Source organism: Thermobia domestica, chromosome 1 (genome assembly GCF_964235325.1).
Source record: "Thermobia domestica chromosome 1, izTheDome1.hap1.1, whole genome shotgun sequence".
Taxonomy (NCBI): domain Eukaryota; kingdom Metazoa; phylum Arthropoda; class Insecta; order Zygentoma; family Lepismatidae; genus Thermobia; species Thermobia domestica.
In genome coordinates, this window is record NC_137454.1 from 72,737,155 (window position 1) to 72,755,730 (window position 18,576).

Here is an 18,576-nt window from a genome sequence, read left to right on the forward strand (position 1 = left end):
GTTATGTTCTTATACCCTAATGTTAACTAGCATCCGAGCCATTTTAATACTCTTTTAATGTATCGCTTGTAAAATACGAGGGGATGCTGATAAGTCTTTAGCTTTCCTAAGAAAAGTAAGTCAAAGTCAAAGTTTTATGATGAATTTATTTAACATGTTCCCTCCTTCAATTCTATGCATTTTGCTATCCTTGCAGTTTGCTTAATCCTTTATTTTAAACCGTTTATATGCGATTTTCAGTTGCAATCGTTTCATAAGTGGTGTTGAATTTTTATCCGTTTGGTGCAGTGTTAGTTAGATGGAACCAGGTCAGGTGAATAGGATGTTTGATTTAAGGTTTCAAACCTTAATGTAGCCAATTTCTTCTTTGCAACATTGTCTTGTGACGGGATGCTTTGTCATGGAGGTAGACAGCTTTTTGGGACAACTTTCCAAGGCGTGTTTTTCAGCTCTAAGTGAGGCCTATCTCGTAGTAATGCTGGATGGTAAACCCTGGTCATGATATGACGTTGTTGTAGATAATCAACCTCTTCGTGATCCCAGAAAACACTAACAAGAACCTTTAGTCTGGTCTTTTGGACCCGAAAATTCTTTGGCCTCGCGTTGCGTTGAGTTGATTTTGAGTTTAACGTCCCTTTCAGCAGCGAGGCTCTATAAGACGTGGGATCCGAACCACATGAGCTCCCGCCGGGAATCGAACCATGGTCTCCCACCCCAAAGACACATATGCTAAAAGCTTAGCCGTGAAGGAACTCTCTTCGGCCTCGGACAACCACAGTGATGCCGTTCTTTTGGTTTTTATTTTGCCTCTGGATCATGCAAAAACATCCATGTTTGATCTTTTGGGACCAAATGTGCAATGAAGTTAGTGGCATCCTAGGCCCTACTCTAAACGGCTCTCGAAGAAACATTTAAACACCTATTTGGTGGAAAACTTTTCACATATCAAAATGATCACCAATAATGACACTAACGCGTTCACGCATTCGCTGTTTTTTTTTTTTAAAGCAGAAATGCGTTGGTCTGAGAGAATTATTCTATGCATCTTTTCAATTGTTTCGGGCGCAATCACTACGGAGAGATTTCCAGGGCGGGGTTCATCTTGAGTGCCCAAATCTCATGTCCTAAATATGACAATCCAGTTCTTAATAGTGTTTTTGCACGGGGCGTGGAATCCCATCATTTGTAGTATCTCATTATGAATGGTATTCGAAGACTTGATGACTACTCTAGTTTCTACATTATTGAACTCCACTTGCCAACCCGCCATCTTCTTGCAGCAAAATTAGGTCCATTAAACCTAGCTTTTTGATTATGGGTTACAAACATGTACAGCTCAAGTAATGGGAAGGAGCACCCCTCGTATTTTCCATTTTCCTTTCCCGTTCAAAGAGAAAACTATTCTTTTAAATCACGATGTAGCTAATAAATTCATAACCAATAACTTGAATTCACTCCATTTTACTGCGATCAATGTGGAGGTTGTTAATAGCTTACTTTATTATATAGGTAACCAAAGTTCTGTCACTTTTTCACTCAACACCTTCGAACATCTATATGTCACCTAAGACGTACCTGGAATATCACAAATAGTCCCCATCAGCATCGACGACCTGCTGTCAACGTTCTGGAAGGCCATGGAGATTCCATCATGGTAGAACTTGGTGGACCGTGAAGCGAAGAAGATACCAAGTGCATTTTGCACCTCTACTAGGGATTTGAATTGGCATTCTCTAAGGTGATTGTCCAAGGAATGGAACAGGTAATAATCGGACGGCGCAACGTCCGGGGAGTATGGCGGATGCAATAGTGTTTCCCATCCAAGGCTTAGAATGGTGTCTCGAGCGTTGTCCTGTAACAGTAGGACCCCTTTGCGATTCAGAAGTGCTGGCTCCAGAGTTTTTTCTTGAACACTGCTCAACTGCTGACAGTTCACAATTGCATTGATGCTCTGACCAGCTGGTAGCACTTCCCGATACACGATGCCTCGAGCAGTCCACCAAACACACAGGAGGACCTTCTTTTGGTGAACTCTGATTTCGGCTGTTTTAGAACAGGTTCATGGGATGCTAACCAATTATCGTACAGGACGCACTTTTCGTCACGTGTCAACATCCTCTCCAGAAATGGCTCCTTCCTCAGACGAGACAGGAAAGAAACACATGTGTCTGTTCGCGTTGTCTTCTGGCCCGGGGTCAAATCATATGGGATCCATCGACCCAACTTGTAGTGCTTCCCAAGTTGATGGAGGTGCTGCCGAATGGTTTCTTTCCTCACATTAAATTGTAGTCCCAGTTCCTCACATGCCTGGCCACTGTCTGCCTCAATTGCTGCCTGAATATCATCATTTTGTACATGTGTTGGTCTTCCGGCCCGAAGTGTGTCTTCGAGTATTTCGTCACCGTCCTTAAACTTGTTAAATCACCACTGCACTGTCCGCGTAGTCACGACAACCTCACCAAAAGCCTGGCGTATCTTCCTCCCCGCTGCAGCGGGATTTGACTTCAGTTTGAATTCGTATAGTATACACGCCCTTATGACACTCTGTGGAGGTCCCATCTTGACTCTGTCCTTACGCAAGTTCACAGTATAACTGAACTGCCACAACCAGGTAGTACCCACACCAACAACTGACCTTCGCCTTATCTCGATTCGCATTCAACTCACGGTATGAGGGCCAATTGAACACAGACCTCCACAAAAAGCGACAGAAGTTTCTTGGTTACCTTTATAAAACTTTGAAGCGAAGTCTTGAAATAAAATGTTCTGAGGGTCGTTTGACATAGTTCTATGTGTATATCTGGTACGGAGTATGCTTAATTTTAAAAGTGGTTACAATGCTGGAAACTTATTATTCACAGTGTTTTCTGCTTTTAATGTAGAAGCGTTAAAAATTTCGAGACAGGTTTGAACTCCTATCGAAATTATTAAAAAGAATATCATCGTTAAACGTGTATAGCAAATATGGGTGGACAAAGATTCCATAATGAACATGCGTAGTATGAAACCAATCACTGATAGACCCCAAAAAGTCGACCTTCTTTGCACAAAGACCTACTGGGCCGTTATTAACGCCATTGATCTTGGTAATACAAGGATATCGCTACTAGACTTAAACATAACAAGGATTAAACCCCACCTTCAATACGACAAATATACCAGTATTCACAATTAACGACCTATATATTATGAACCTAATTGCATATACACGTATACACATGTATAATTTGTTAAACAAGAAATAAGTGCCTAAGGCTCATATTTATACTAATAATTCAGCGAGAAGTTTCAATTGTCAGCGAATATGAATTACGTTATAAACACGATTAATAATAATAATAAAAAACTTCCTCTGGGTCATAGTTTTTTTGGGGGGGAGGGGATCTTCATGATTTCAATTTCTCCTCTAAAACACATTACGTGCGTTAAAATGATATCGTTTGAGTTAGAACTTTTTTCCCCTTTAAAGTGAAATTCAATTATTCAACAATGCTAAATATAGACAGCTTCACTATTAGCAAATAGACTTTAGCGAAGTGATTACTATGACAACGGCACTATGTATATATCAAATCAATGTTTAAACAGTTCGTTGAAACTATAGAAACACGTAAAAATTTCTAGAAATTTCAAACTTGCTTCCAAAAAAAAAAAAAAAGTATGTTTTCTTGAGAAAAAACAAATCAAAATTTGGAAAACAAAATAAAAATCATTTGTTCATCATTTCTTTGAACGCACATTATCTTTTATGGAGTGATAGGTAACATTTTTGGATTGAAATACTAAATAATCAGAATGAAAATATAATTCTAAAACAACAGCTCTAAGATTATATACCGTATTATTAAAAACAGGAAAAGAAACTGGCTGGGGCATTGGCTAAGAAGGAATTGTATCATGAGGGACGTGCAAAAGAGTATGATGGCAGGAAAGAGAGGGAGAGGACGAAAGAGGCTCCAATTGATGGACAATATCAAAATAGAAAAGTCATACGTAAAGATGAAGAGGTTAGGAGAAGACTGTGGAGCATGGAAGCTTCTTAGTTGCAGCAAGTGACCTGTCAATGAGACAGAAAAGCTATGATGGTGATGATGATGTTCGCAAATAACGTCCTACACACTTCCTTCTACTGAACTACCGCTAGCAAAGTTCTTTCCTTCACTAACACTTTCCTAACACTTTCCTTTTTGTTTTTCGTTCTATCAACCTAACTTGACATTCATTTTTCTTTATAAATCAAATTTTCAACATTTGCATGCCCGCAACTAGCTTTTGTGTCCCCGAGGCAAACACGAAATTCGGTATTCATTTTTTTTTTTTTAGATACTCCATTAACCATGTACCCGGGGGTACGTGCCCCTCTTGCTCTCTCCTAGTTGCAGCCCTGAACACTTGCAATCATTTTTCATTGCTTTTTAGTAATATCCAAATTTCTGCTGTATAAAATGCAGTATTCCACAACAAAAAAAATTAATACAATTCACCTCATTCTATAATTGCACTCACCAACCCTCAAAATAAGGTTTTCTTCTGATGTCTATCTTTAAAATTACTTGCCGATCACATTTGAAATTTCTACTGCTAATCGATCTACATTAACATTTAGTTTCATATCATATTCTTCGCAGCCTAACGTTTTGTTAACTTTCATTTGGACCACTTGGATGCTAAGATGTCTATCTCCAAAACTGAAATTTTTTAGAAGTGAAATTTGAACTTCAATATCTCATGAACAATTCATATCTCCGTTATGTTGGTTACAAAACCATAACTTTGGAGTTTCCAGTTGAATAATTTACTGTTTACAAATATATTTTAAAAATGTACCCATCTGTAGAAGTGAGTGAAAATTTAGGCATTTCTTTTGTTTCGAGTTAAGGCACTTGGTATCCAATCGGTCCTTTTCTTATTAAGCTAAAAGATTCGTGTTATCTGCAAAGTAAATACAACAGTGATATATTCTATCTGTCACCGAAATCCAAGCTTCGCTATGCAAGTTCTTCCGAATTACTTTTTTTCTGAATAAATACTGAATAATGCTAGTATAAAGGAAACAATGATGCTCAACTTTCTTCAGTGGGAGATCTAGTTCGGTGCCGAGGGCCTAGGCCCCCTGTTTTTGTTTTTTTTTTTTTAGAACAATCATAACTTAAGCTATTACTTATATATTTTTGAAAATTTATGGTAAACTCGTGATATACCTATCATAGTCTGGGTTTTGGCTGCCCCCTCAGGCTACCATATTATATATGTAAAATGGATTACCTTTAGACTTCCAAAAATTTCTCTTGACCTTAGTTTTCAAGACACAAGATTGAAGTTTTGCACACTTATTATGAACGTAATAACGTATTTTCCTTAAAAAAAATTCAGATCTCTACATGAACCCAGGCCCGAGCCGGAGGGGCGCAAAAATTTCGATTTTTTTTTCGAAAAATCTCCCGGATTTTCTCGATTTTCCCGTTTCTGGTGTATAATGCGGAGAAGCGAGTGGTACCGTTGGAAACTATGCTTTATCCTGACACAAACAAGTTATGAACCATGATCCTACGATAAACAGTAAGGAAGCAGAGGCTGTTTGGGTTGAAGTCTAAAATTTACCTCAAAAAGTGGAAATCCTAAAAGGGTTAAGCGTGTCGCATATAGTCCTAATAGTGACAGACATGGTTCTAACAGTAACGCACATAGTCCTAACAGTGACAAACAATCCTAACAGTGACAAACATACTCCTAATAGTGCCAAACATAATCCTAACAGTGACACTCAATCCTAAGAGTGACGCACATATTCCCAACAATGATGCACATACTCATAACAGTCACAAACATATTTCTAACAGTGACAAACATAATCCTAACAGTGACACTCATAATCCTAACAGTGACAAAAATAATACTAACAGTGACAAACACTTCTAACAGTGACAAACATAATCTTAACAGTGACAAACATATTCCTAACAGTGACACTCATAATACTAACAGTGACGCTCATAGTTCTAACAGTGATGCACATCATCCCAATTGTGACACATATCGTCGTGACAGTGATGAACTTAATACTTAAAAATAAATAACAAAATGTAGTCATAACTGTATATAATCACTTAAAAATGATTAATTGGAACGCCCTGTATAATCTGTTATGAAGACTTAAGAGAGAAAAACAGAAGTGAGAATTTCCGTCTAGTAGCAGATGATAGAGCGCAGAAAATCCCTTGGACTCTCTGGGCGTGCATTAGAAGAATTAAAAGAGGAGGAAAGATTAAGAGCGCGATAAAAATGAAGCTCAAATCGGCTATAAAATAAGCCCTAGGGTGCCCTATTTCAGCTCTCGATGACGTCATGGAACGTTAGAAGCTATGAAATAAAAAGACGAATCGTTCTAAGAGCATTCGATGATACGTCGAAGATTTTCTTCAGTGTAAGACGTTATATAGAGAAATTATGTTGCACACTAATTGTACTATTATATAGGGTGTCCACAAATTAAGGAAACGAACAAACTGCCGAATACTTAGCGAAAACTATTCCAACAATTATCTTAGATCTACACAAATCTTACACTAACGGGTGAAAAATCAAACGTAACTTACGTACAAGTTTTAGTTTTCTGAAATCGAATACTTCATTATATACTGTCGATCAGGAGGGTGGTAATCTATACAAGGAGGACCAGAAGAGGGAGAAAAACGAAACTTTGCATAAAGCAACTATATGGAGGGGGACATTGTTTTACATATTAAACAACACTACCCAGTCAACAGTGTTGTCATCCCAGGATAAAGTTATATTTTTTCAAATGGCACTACGTCAGATTATTACACCTAAAATACTACATTTATTATTCAGTGTTGCAAACTAAGGATGTTATAGTATCACAAACATCAAAAATTGGGAAGCCTCTATCAAATATACAGCACAACGGAGATGGACAAGACAGTGCACATCGAAAGTACCTTAGCGTTGGATACTATGGTCATGGTATGACTTGTTTTGAATGAATAGCAACGAAGTTACAAGGGCTTGAAAATTTAAAAATTTTTGAAAGGATTTATTTCAAAAACCTGCTTAGGTAAGTATCATATCTAGTTTTTTTGTGTGTTTGCAATAGATGTATAAATTATTTGATCGTTTATAGCACTTCGATATCTCAAGCTGTTCCGGAGATATGATAAACATTACCGAAGCATGCAACACTCCTTAAATCATGTAATTGCGAAGAATTGTTGTAATTATACCTACTAAAAATTATTGCGGAAATGCTATAAAAGAGACGGAAAACAACAATCAGTTTAAATATTGTCCAGAAATACGCCATTTTAAGCAGTGTTTCGAACTTTACCAATGTTTGTCATATCTTCGCAACGGTTTAAGATATCGAAGTGGTGTAAACGCAAAATGATTTGTTTGCCGATTGCAAACCACACAAGTAATTAGATATGATACTTACCTAAGCATGTTTTCGAAATAAAGCCTCTCAAAAAAATCAAATTTTCAAGTCCTTGTAACTTCGTTGCTATTCATTCAAAACAAGTCATACCATGACCACAGTAGCCAACGCTAAGGTACTTCCGATGTACACTGTCTTGTCCATCTCCGTTGTGCTGTATATTTGATAGAGGCTTCAAAATTTTGGATGTTTGTGACATTATAACATCCTTAGTCTACAGCACTGAATAATAAATGTGGTATTTTGAGTTTTTGTTTGACATGTTGATTTGAAATATGTATTAATCTGACGTAGTGCCCTTTGAAAAAAACTTTATCCTGGGATGGCAACACTGTTGACTGGGTGTTGTTTAATACGTAAAACGATGTCCCCCTCCTTATAATTGCTTCGTGCAAAGTTTCGTTTTTCTCCCTCTTTTGATTTCCCCGTTATCACGGAAGTTCCAGATAAATTGTAAATGAAAGTGACCATGTTTGTGACCTCATAGCTCTTGAACCACCCGACTGATCTCCATCAAATTTTCAACATACATGAGGTTTGGACCTGGGATGTTTTTTTATCATTTCAAATTGACGGTACAAAGTAAGGGGGAGGGGAAATATATAAAAATAAATAAAACTTAATAACTCATTAACTACGTGACCGATCTCGATCAAATTTGCCACATATATGGTTCGGGCCTGGGATTGTTTTTGTCATTTCACTTTGGCTGTGCAACTTACAGGAAGGGGAGAGGAGGAAATATATAAGGCGAATAGTATCAAAATCCTCCACATCCATTTCGCTTACTTTCATGTAATCTTCCAAAACGTGGAGCGAATCTCCATATACACGCGTACAAAGTCCAATGTTTGAAACTTTTTTTTTTTTTTTTTTAGTATGAAATATTAAACTTTTAAACAAAATTATGTTTCCATGGAATTCCTTTAGATCAAACATATAACAAGCGATATATAACTCAATTTTGGTAAAAAATGGTTTTGGCGGTTTTTTATACTAGCCGCCTCATATAAAAGTAAATAAAAATGAAAGTGATTTAATCAAGTTTGTGACTTAAGAAGAACGGGCATTCTTCTAGTTTATAATGAAAATCGAATTTTCACAATAAAATATTTTTTCTTAATTAGGAGTAATTCGTCTTTTTGCCCAAGCCTCTAAAGAAAACGCATTCATGTTTCATATGAAAATTTGGTAATTTTATCTTTGAACACTTTTCGAGATGGAATAAATTCACCCACTGCCACTCCTTATTACAATTGAAATTACTAAGCTACAGTATTACAAACAAAAGGCATTAAAAGAATAAAATGACTAAATTTCAATCGTTCCATGAAAATTTGAAAATAATATTAGTAATAAGAAATATCCAGTTACCCTCACGCTTTTTGTGTGTCTATATTATCAAGTAAACTTGAAGATTCTTTTTGGCAAATCTCTTAGGAGAAGAAACGTTACAACTTGGATGTGTGACACGTAATCACATAAATTATTAGTTGAAGGAATTGGTTTCTCTTGAAGAATACATTTTTGATTGGTTTGAAGAAGTTTTGTTGAGAAAAAGATATCTTTCAAATTTAAAGTAAATTACTCAATGAGAAAGTCTTGTGAATATATATGATCAAACTTTCTCCTTGTTTTATTAGAAGAGGGCGAGGTAGCTCAGTGGTATAGCATTTACCTTTGGTGCTTGAGGTCCCTGGTTCGATCCCAGCTGGCGCCGTGTGGACTTTGTTGTAGACAAACAGCGTGCTTGTGGGTTTTCTAGGGGTTTTCCCTTTTCCTCCCACTTTCTTCATTTCATTCATTTCTCATAATCACCATCTCCTTTAGTCTAACAGGCATATCCGTGGGACGTAAAACTCAAAGATTTCACTTCATTTTATTTTATTAGATGCTATGCCAAAGTATGGAGAATCTTCTAAAACTGCAATATCTGTTTGTCGACAGGAACCAGAAAAGACACTGTAATAGAAAGAGCGAGAAATGTTAAAGCAGAGACGTCATTTAGGGGAAAAGGGAGCAATTCCTCCCCCCCCCCCGCCTCAAGAGTTTCAGGAATACATATACTTTAATCGATTGTCTCTAATATACTAGTACAAAATATGAAAATCTTATCTCGATGGTGCTCTTGCTCCGTCAGGCGAAGTCTGATATGACAGCTCTGGTTCTCAGGTATTTACTCTTATGGACTGGTATGTTCTCTGACGTCTCCAAATAAGATGTTTTCAAATAGCACTAGACGACCACACGATGTGGGTAATATTGTTATCCAATAACATTGCTTTGTGGCTTTTAACATTTAATTACTTTGTGGCTTGATACGTAAGTTATTCTCATGTGCATTCATTTGTAACGATACAGTAACACTTCCGTCTAAGAGTTGTGATCTATGAAGCGTTGTTTCCTATTGTGCACCGTTAATTGACATCACACTTGGACGCTTTGTCTTTCGAAAACGAAGTGGAATTGCCTCATTTATAGGAACGTTTTGATGTCTGCAATCATATGTTAACGTGTGGACGTCTAGTGCTATTTGAAAACATAAGACTTTGTACCAGGTTGGCAACACTGACAACCCAATAACCTCAAATGTTGATTACTTTCATTCTCTATGTTAGTGTAAATGTATTTGCACAGGCATAATTCGACTTGATTGTGATGTTATTCCTGTAATATTGAACATTTCCATTCACTTTCCCACATTGAGCCATTGGAGTGATTCGAGATTTGAACACCCTGTATCTCGGAAACGAAGCGGCATCGGACCTTTGTTTATAGGAACAGTTTTAGTTATTTGGATGTCCGCAATCACCTCGTCACTTTTGGCCATGCATTTATGTTACACCCTGTATAATGGTAATATGTAATATAGGCCCTATATAGGTTTTTGTGATTAGGATTTAGGATTAGGATTGCAAAAATATCGGAAATGTGATTTTGAGTAGCTCAGATCTTGGTGTTTAAAATCTATCGTTTGGGCGTTATAGGTCACTCAGAGTCGAGTTTTAGATACTAAAATAAATTAGTGTAGGAAATTTGAAATGATATGAAATGAAGTCTTTCAGTTTAACCTATGCCTGCGAGGCTAAGGGAGACGATGATTAAACCAAGTGAATGATGATGGAGAGAAATTAGTGGAATGAGAAAGTAAGAGGAAACAGGAATATCCCGAGTAAACCCACGGACACGATGTTGTCACCGAAAAACTTACTTGGCTGGGGTTCGAACCAGGGAGCCCACGTACCAGAGATAAGCGCTCTACCACTGAGCCACCGTGCTTCCCCCCCCCCAGTGTAGGAAATTGAGATCAGAATGTAATTATGAGAAAATAAAACAGTAAATATTAGATCAGCTGACATTCCAACCTAGTGCTGATGTCTCAGTGTATTGTAGATAATACGTGTTTTAAAAAACGAGAACTTGATATATATATATATATATATATATATATATAATGAATGAGATGTGAGTCAAACATGTCAAGTCTAGTACATCGTCTCATATCGGACGGAAATTTGTACCTATCACCAATCTTAAGAATTGCTAATAAAGGCCATGAAATCGATGTTGCTGTCACAAATTGAAAAAAAAAATTCTCTTTGCTCCCTTACTAGTCCATCTGCGAATGTCCTGTTCCGGTGCCGATGGCCTGTTGTTCTTCCGCTTTATTGCAGTTAAAGTTCTTTCTTTTCTTTTTTCCTTTTTTTTTAAAGTCTTAGTGGGAAGATGCCCTTACTTCTCCGGCTTGGCAAACTACGTATTGCGACTTGTTTTTTAGTTAACTTATGTCTCGTGTTTAAATAATTTGACTGTGATTTTGTTTCTGTGTTGGTATCCTAAGGTTCGTGTAATTCACTTACAGCAGAAGTGAATAACCATAAATTTATTACAGAAATAGAAAAAATTACTAAATTACATAAATATTTCCTTTGACAGATTTTTATCATGTTGGAATAGGCTCAAATTTCGCCCTTATTTCTACTAAAACCGGGCAAAGTCAAATTTTACAACTACTTCCAATTTTAAATATTAATTCTCATATAGTGAAAAGAGAAAGAGAGTGCGATAAACACTTTTTATATTGGAATTTTGCGATCCTGACCTGGCGTACCCAGTGACAGTCAGATTTATGACCACCAGACCCATGATCTGAAGTGAGCTGCACATATCGGAAGACACCAAAACATTTTCACACACATGCGATATATTGTTAGGCTGCTAATGTAATTGTAACAGAAAAATACTCTTTCATCTTTCTCTCTCTCTCTTCTCTCTCTGTCTTCTCATTATATTACAATTTTCTTTCTCGCTGCTGTTTGCATTTATGTGTGTCAAAGTGTTGCACTAAAAGATAACTACAAGGTTTATCAGAGCATAAAAGCGTCAGAATCAAAGAAAAGATAAGCTACATGTTTTCGTATGAAAGATCAAGTTTAATCCAGTGTAGCTGTAAAATTTGTCGTTCGGAATACAAAAATTGCCACTGAGCCTAACCATTGTTAAAATTTTCCGTTTATTCTATATTCAAAAATTTCTGTTATTTTTAAGTATGGGAAAATAAATAAACAAGAAATTATATTTGAAATATTCAAGATATGGTATCTTGATTAGGTGTCACAAACAAGCGAATTTTCAAGCTCGAGTACTGAACTATAAAATTCTCCCAGAAGCAGCTGCAGAGTTGATGTTTCATCTGCTTCCGTGTTTCCAGGTCTGCCTGGACAACCGGTTCAGTCCGGATCTGAGAAACGAGACCCAGACCCAGATGACCCTTACCCGTAAATGACCCATAGCTTATCACATCATTGATATTTCGGCTACACCTGTTTAATTACATTGTAAAACGGTGCTCCTACATCATATATCAGACAGGGTGCTATGTTTGAGGAATATGAGGGATACAATTCAGTTTTTAAACAGAATCAGATGATGATGTCACATACGATTTTAGTGACTTACAATAACACACATCTCTGAAATTCATTAGCACTGGTTTCATGGTTTTTCATACATTCCAATTTTCAACCTAACTTTGAATATCCAATTGCATTGAATGACTGGCCGGTGGTAACAATTTGCGGTGCACGATACCCTAATCAAACAGCATCTTCTGCTGATGCTTTCTTTTCTTTTATTCTTTTTTTCTTTCTTTTTTTTCTCTCTTGAAATGGATTTCATGTGGCTTCCATGATTGATAGCGTTTGGAATTGATTGATGTGGTGACAACCATTGATGACGCTTCCTGGAGTATCCTAAAGAACCCATTTTCCGTTGTACATCAGCACCTACTTTAATAACGGATCCGTTCCTTGACGAGATAATAAAAATAGACGAAGACATTTGCTTATATCGCTTTCTGACACACAGTTATCTCATATCATACTTATTTTATGGTCCCATTTTATACTGTTTCCTAAATTGGAGAAATGTTGTCAAATAGTCTCTGAACTGCCACTAAATTCTTCTCCCAATGCATCATAGACCTATATTTAGCCATTATTGGCCTCAATAACCGAGTGCCTCATTGTGTATACCAGTTTTTGAATATCCTGGAATGGTTAATTACCGCTCATAAATTTAATTAAATAATCACTGTTTTGTCCTCCTATTTATTACACTCCTACCGAATGTGTAGCATATTTTATGTTCCATTTTACTACAGTTTTCTTTTTCCAGATCTAAATTCGTAGATCTTATAGATCCGTATAACTTTCTTTAGAATTTTCAGTTTGACCCAATTTGAATTTATAAATTGATTGCACATGAGACCGCTCCCCATTCTTTTATTTTTAGTCACTCTTAAATGTAATTTTTTGAAAGTAGTTTTCTCGAAAACAGAATCATTCTTTTGCTTTTCACGATTTGTTTTCTTTTGTTTGTTATTTATTTTTAAGGAGAACATATTTGCATGCTTTTAAAAACATTTATATTTTATTTTCTACTGTTTCTCTTAACACATTTTTGAAGAGGGGTTTCAAATTTATAACACCTCCTTGCGCACGCCACTGATATAATCACACGAAAAAGGAAAAGAAGTGACAAACTTTTTTTTTTTTCAATGGAACTTACCTAAAGAATAAACTAGGAACGGGATTTCTTCACGGCGTACTTCCTGGTAAGCTTAACCGCCTGCCCGGGTCACTTCATAAATAATGCACTCTATGGCAACACTGCGAAGTGGATCGAGGTAAACAATTCGTCAGTTGAAGCTGAGGGTGAGGTCTTGAGGCAGCATGACATGTGCTTGCGAGCTCCCTAGTGAATACAGTGTAACTGTAAGTGTTGCAAATGCAGGCGGCAGGTGTTTCGGGTAACGTGTCGATTGAAGATCAGAGGTTGCACATAAAGATTTAAACTTTACGTGCAAAACAAACAAAAAAAAAAGAAAGAAAGAAAAAGAAAAAAGAAAGAAAAGGAAAAAGAAAAAACAAAGAAAAAAAGAAAATCAAACAGAAATTCACGGTGCCTTACATGCAGTTTCTAGTGAGACAACAGTGGACTGTAGTACAGTTTCTCTTTGGGCTACTCGCTTCCGTAGTTAGAGCTCCTCCTTGGCTAAGCGGTTAGCGTACGCGCCTTTGGCGCGGGAGACCCGGGTTCGATTCCCGGCGGGAGCTCATGTGGTTCGGATTCCACGTTAATCAGTAGGTCCACGTCTCATATAGCCTCGCTGCTGAACGGGACGATAAACTCAAAATCAATCAATCAATCAATCGCTTCCGTAGTTGTCGTGTGAGCATAAAGGATGATGTAAGACAAGGAAGGCCGAAATTATCAACCGATGAAAGAAGTATCCAACCTGTGACAGATGCACCTGAACAAGATCGCCGTGTGACATGTGAGGAATTTTCTAACATCACAGGGATTTTTATCTGCGTCAGTATACAGAATTCTGACAAGTGACTTACGCAAGGGAAAATTTCTGCCCAATGGTTCCTCCACTTCTTAACTGCTGAACAGACGCAGACAGTAAAAGCTTCACAAATACGGTTGGGAAATGTTACATCATGGTCCCTAAGACCGGACATGAGTCCACCAGTCTACGACCTGTTCCCAAAATTGAAACAACGTATACGTGGACGTCGGTTTCCATGTCTGGAAGAGCTTTTTGCAACCTTACTCGAACCATTCGACAGCTTCAAAAAGAAAGGCGTTCTTGGTGGAATAGAAAAGTTAACCGGACGTTGGGATTCCGTCATTGCTAAGATGAAACATTATATTGAAGTCTGTAGAGAGATTATCTCCAAATAATAAACGTGTGTGTCACAAAAAAATTAGTGTGCAATATTTACGAAATGGCCTTCGTAAATCAAATTATGATTACATTCCACTCTTATACACGGTACGTCCTTGAGCAAATATTGTTCCAGTGCAGCCACTATCATATTTTCATATTGTCCCTGTTCAACTCCCCCGAACAAATATTTCTGGAAGAAAGCCTAGTTAGGAGATTAGGGATGCGCACGAGACAAGATTTGTGGCTGTCTCGTCTCGAAAATGTGCTGTAAAAGTGATGTCTCGACTCGAAAAATGTATATTTTACTATTGGAAGAGCCGTGTCTCGACTCGAATTTTGTTAGGAAAATCCTGTCTCGACTCGTCTCGTGCGCATCCCTATAGGAGATAAAGCGTTTAAGTCAAAACAAACCTTTTGTATAGTTCTGCCAGTTGTATTTTATAAGTATCATGGTATATCGCTAACTTTTGAAGCACCCTATTCTGTTCTTTTCGAAACTAGACGTTCGTAGACTAGATAAAGATTCGTTTTCAGATATAAAGTTTACTTACTTACTCGAGAGAGATACGTCAAATTGAAAAGTTAAATATAATTCATGGAGGGTGGAAGTTTTGTTAAGACAATGAAAATTGAGTTCCCTTTGTCTGAATGTCTTTTTCGAGAGGAGTGCTTGAGGGATGGAAACAAAAAAAGTAAATTATACTTTCATTTCGTTTTTCCTCTTTTTGCCAATTGTCTTTTCAGTTCACCTTTTTATTTTCAGTCGGAATGAAGTTATAGAAAATAACTCCCTATCTTTTTAAAGTTTTTTTTTTTTTTTTGTTTTCAGTGGTCGCCCACTTTTCTAAGTTCGCTCTTCAGGAACAATGAAAACGAAAGAAAAATAATGCATTTTCTACCCTCAAGATCTGTTTTCCTCTTCTTTCGTTTTCATTAAATAAAAAATTGAATTAATCTAGTTTCTTTGGTTTGCAATTATTTATTTATTTCCGTACAAACACACACATTCACAACAGAAATACAAGCTGAACTATTTGAATTATTTTTCCCATTATTTGTGGCTTGGTTGGTTTGACGAGCTAATCAAATTTTGCTTCAAGGTTTGTTTTCTGATTTTAGTAAATATTTGTTTTATTTCTTATATGTTAGAGTTTTAACTTCATATGTTAGTCTTGTCTTTTTTATTATTATTATTATTAAAAGAAATAATCTTTTACTGTATTTTAAAGGAAGATGCTTGTTTCATAAATGATTTTAAGTTTTACATGTTTCCCTTACACTGATAGTGTATTCGAATACGACGCTTTCGCTTTAGGAAATACCTCAAACTCTTGATACTGAGTGGAAGTAGAAGATCCTTTGGGGATCCTATGGTACAATTTGTACCATACGGGTGTTTCATGGTACATTGCGTTATAACTCTTCTATTTGAGCTTTTTCGTCCGGTTTTTTTGTTTTGTTTTTCAAGTCCAGAGACATTCTAGAAGACCTTACGTATGGTTTCACACCTTCCTGCGTCGAGACATAGGAGGTGATGTCATAATTTTAAAATATATAATTTCTCTTCATGTTCATTATTTTTGGCGGGCTTATTTTTGCACGTAGAAGATTGAAATTTTGCACAAACATTCAGTCCTCCGAGTACTATTTACCAGATTTTTTTCAGATTTCTGCGTTAAAACAGGAGGGATCCAGAGGGGCAAAGAGCTGAAAAAGGGATATTTTAACCAAAAAATCCCTTTCTTCGAGATTTCCCCCCCTTAGATACATGATGGAGACACGTGAGTCATACCTTCTGAAAGGCAGTTCTATTATAAAGAGAATGATGTGCGAAACATGACTCTAGGGTAATTAGGGATGTCTCAGGGAATTTTTATCAAAATATACTTCTGTATAGGGGAATATTGGACATTTCCGGTATTTTTTGCGGGCTTATTTTTGCAGTTAGAAGATTGAAATTGTGCACAAACATTCAGTCCACCGAGTAGTATTTAACAGATTTTTTCAGATTTCTGCGTTAAAAAAGGGGGGGGGTCCAGCGGGACAAAAGTTCAAAAAAGTTATATTTAGACCAAAAATCCCTTTCTTCGGGATTTTCCCGCCTTAGATACATGATGGAGACACGTGAGTCATACCGTCTGAAAGACAGTTCTATTATAAAGAGAAGGATGGGCGAAACATGACCCTAGGGTGATTAGGGATGTCTCAGAAATTTTTTTACCTGAGATCATGGTCTTATGCGGTAATTTAGGGGCATTGTGGGAATTCCTGATAAAATTTCTCCCGCCTTTAGTATTCAAGATAGAAACTTGAAATTTGGCAAACCCATTCAGTCTAGCAAGTACTATTTATCAGATTTTTTTTTAGATTTCTACATTCGCACAGGGCCGCTCCAGAGGAGCCCAAAGTGTGAAAAAAAATTCCCCCGAAATTTTCTCTTTGACATCACTTTCCCCTCTCCTGGTATATGATATGGGCATGCAAGTGGTACCATTTGAAAGCCAGCTTCATTCTGAAGAGAATGAGGTATGAACCATGATCCTAGGATAAATAGTGACGATGCAGTAGCTGCTTGACTGAAAGTCTAAAAAATACCCCAAAAACTCAGGATCCCGAAAGGGATAAACGTAAGTGCGTGAAGGGAGGTCTATTGATCCCATGTCCTTTCTAACAGTTTAATGTTAATCTCTCTCTCTCTCTCTGGAAATCAAGATAAGAGTAGATTATTATTTTGTTTCAAATTTATAAATAGCAATGGTTAAATTAAATGAGTGACTAAACTCACACTTCTTTTGTGTAACAAAATCCGCCTTTCCACACTGGATTTGTCGCTCACGGACATACATGTACACCAGGGTCGGATTAAAAGGGCTTAGGGGGGGCTATAGCCCCGGGTCTCCAGGTGGACAGGGGCCTCTACTCTGCTCAAAATCTCAACTGGCTGTCTAAAAAGAATCATGAAGATACAATGATCAACACAAAATAAAATATGATCAGAAATATAAAACATATTCCCTTAACTTTTCTACGGTATTTTATTAGGTGAAGTCAGCAGGGGCCCCATAGTTTTATTTAGCCCCATGCCTCCAGATGGGTTAATCCTGCCCTGATATTTACCACAGAAAAGTCTTAATGTATTATATTAGTCCATTGTCCTTTTCGCTATGCTCTTTAATGAATTCAGCACATCAAATACTAGTTTTCATCTAATAACTTAAAGCTGAAAACTCACTCACTTGGCAAAACTCAGACGCTTTAAGGCATGTATATCGATTGATTGAGATAACCAGTCTAATGGAAATATAAATGAAAAGCACGTAATTATATTCGCAAATTGATAATAACAAATTTGTTTATCTTAATCCTTAAAAGTACCTTTCAAATTCTCTTTTAATCGTTTGACGGATATTTACCTTTTTTTCCTTCGTAATTATGAATATTCCCATTTATCTTAGTGATGCTCAAAAAAACGTCATTTCCTATTTTTTAAATGGTGCTCTCGGACATAAAATGGTCGAAGAAAAAGAGTCCTAGAAAAAGTGGATGATGCAAATACTAGTAACAATATTAATAGTGATAAAGTAGTAGTAGTAATAGCAGTATTGGTAGGAAGACCTAGAGATAGCTAGGAGGAAAGATGGAGAGGCCGAGCTCTATATAACGTTGACACGTGACTCTGTCACATAGATTAGAATTTGCGTCACTGACAAATGAACGCTGGTAAGGAAAACGTTCTTGTTTACAGCTTTTTCTCTCCTGGCAACACCCGCCTGCGTTCTATGATGAAAACGTGTGGCTTTCTGTGGCAGAAATAGAGGGAAATTCATTTTAAAAATGTTGGTTTAAGTATGGCAAGAATGTGAGGTTGGTTTTATTGTTATTGTGA